This window comes from Clupea harengus, chromosome 21, assembly GCF_900700415.2.
Source record: "Clupea harengus chromosome 21, Ch_v2.0.2, whole genome shotgun sequence".
Lineage (NCBI taxonomy): Eukaryota > Metazoa > Chordata > Actinopteri > Clupeiformes > Clupeidae > Clupea > Clupea harengus.
The window spans coordinates 5264852-5267351 of record NC_045172.1 but is presented as its reverse complement, the minus strand read 5'-3'; the positions used below and the strand labels follow the sequence as shown (position 1 = coordinate 5267351).

The 2500-nt window shown below is 45.1% G+C and overlaps 1 protein-coding gene across 1 annotated transcript in view; it reads right to left on the bottom strand.

Annotated features, from left to right (window-relative positions):
• The window catches only part of LOC105892297 (thyrotropin-releasing hormone-degrading ectoenzyme), a 133839-nt gene that overhangs the window by 73340 nt on the left and 57999 nt on the right, over positions 1-2500 (bottom strand). The gene's annotated exons all lie outside the window — the stretch shown is intronic.

Here is a 2500-nt window from a genome sequence, read left to right as displayed (position 1 = left end):
TCCTGTGCGTGTGTGTGTGTGTGTGTGTGTGTTTGTGGCAGTTTAGGTGCATGTGCATAGTGTGTGTGTGTGTGTGTGTGTGTGTAAGCAGGGTGAATAATTAAGACTCAGCGCTAATGCCTTGTGCCCTCATAAAGGCGTACATGTTTATCAGGCTGATTAAATAAAATACACTTACAAAGATTAAGGTACGGCTCAGACTAATATGGCTGGGAGAACACAGGGAGAATGAGCCGCAGGCTAATGGCAGACATAAAATATCTGATCCATCTGATATGTGTGTGTGTGTGTGTGTGTGTGTGTGTGTGTGTGTGTGTGTGTGTGTGTGTGTGTGTGTGTGTGTGTGTGTGTGTGTGTGTGTGTGTGTGTGTGTGTGTGTGTGTGTGTGTGTGAGTCTGGATATGTGTGCTTATGTGTGTGTGTGTGTATCCCTGTAATTGTGTGTGTATGTATTTATGTGCATGTGAATGTGTGTGTGTGTGGGTGCGATCAGAGACCGGGTCAGATGTTTTGAGCCTTCCTCTCTGACCTCAGTTGTGCAGCCGTGTCAAGGTCACACAGGGCCACAGCAGCAGAGCCCCTGGTGAGAGAAGTTCCCTGTTGCACTGTGACGATGTGGGACCACTGATCAACCAAGCGCACATAACACCGCTTCACAAATCAAGGGCCATGGCAAGGCCTGACCTTATTTCCACGACAATATCTACTGATGACGGACCCCCCTGAAGAAAAGCAGTCAACCAAACACACTTGTGGGAGAGGAGGCGTGCGCTCGTCCATAGCCTCGCCAATCAATATAGCATCCGCACCGTGACTTCCACCAGACTGGGTTATGTGTGCCCATGTGTGGCATGTCACATGTGTAGTGTGCGGGGGGACGGGGGGGAGTGACCAGAGAGGACGGCGTGCACAGACATAAACAGCGGTGACCCAGAGCGGTGACCTAGCAACATAGCGAGACAGGCTTGGGGGCGGTGTCGACCCTGTTGTACCCTGTGCAGCGCCACATGGAAGCCTATCAGATGTAAACACATGCCACGCCTCACATGCAGTACTGCAAAGGAGAAATGTCACATTTGTCATTATTATTTTTTTCATTTTTTCTAATGTTGTTATTGTTATTGTTATTGTTGCTGCTGCCGCTGTTGTGGCCATGACCCAACAAAACAGCTTCAAGAAAATCAGAAGCCTTTCAGGAGCACGTCATCCAGCAGTGCAGGTCTGACAAAACCAGGGACCCAAAGGATGCACAGAGCATTGGGAACAATTGCGTTGAAGTGAAGAATACTACGTATGTACTTCTCAGTAAGTATATGATTTTACAAGTATGAATTCTAGACGTAACCCTAATACAACTTGCACTTATATATGCACTAAAATATAAAATATATTCATCATTGTGACATATCACTAATAGAAAATACTAGACATTGGATAAACGCTTTTTCAAGAAACATAGACCTGCGGAGCACATTATATTATTCCATTAGAGAGAGATTTCTGTTTTTCCCCAATTCAAAGAGCAATATTGTACTTCTCTCAGATGGTTTAATCTGCCCTTTGTTCACATGCTTGGTGAGGAGACTTACATGAAGATTCTACCAGTCTGCCTACAATGCAAAAAAAGCGTATTGGAATGTCATTAGTGTATCATCCAAAAGTTTTTAGAAGGTCAGAATAAATTGTCCATGACAAGGCCAAAATAATTGTTTGAAGAAAAAAGTGAATTCAGTCAGCATCGCACTAAAGCAGAGATGTAATACACTACTGAATATCACCCACTGTAATTAAGCATCTACTTTACGCGTATGTGAGATCTAAGATGTCTTAATGAGACACAGTCTAGATGGTATTGCTCAGGGCCACTGCCAGTGTTACTATCGCTGAAGCCCTTTCTGTGACCTGGGAGAGGAGCATGCGTCTCACGGTGACGTATGCATACAGAAGTGGCATAAATAATGAACTCTCTACTACCGGCTTTGTCCTCATAAAAATTCATGAGCGGAGATGTAGCCTGCAAGCATATGAATTTGATCTGATCCTCCGAACATCATGTGATCAAGATAAAGGTCATGTGACACACAGGGACGATGGAGTTTAATGGGAAAATGCCATCGAAGGAAGTCAAGAGGTTCAGCGAGGATTTGTATCTGCTGTCAGCAGGAGAAGAACCACTGCCTTCAAGTTACACAGACAAACAGAACCTGCTATGATAGGAGGGCTTGCTTGTCTTTTAAAAAGATCCATATCGCTCTGTAATAACATTTCACCCGGTGATGACATTAAGCCAATTCAATCAATACACTTTCGAGTTGAGTGAAGGGGGGTGAGGGTGGGTGTTGGTGGTAGTGTTGGGGGTGGGGGGCATATCAGATGGCCCCTTTATAAAAGCTTTGAGTAAACCGTCTTGTCTGTGGGAGTTTATTGGAATATGGAGATGGTTTTGTGATGCCATCCACACACACACACACACACACACCCCAACGCCCCCAACGCCCCA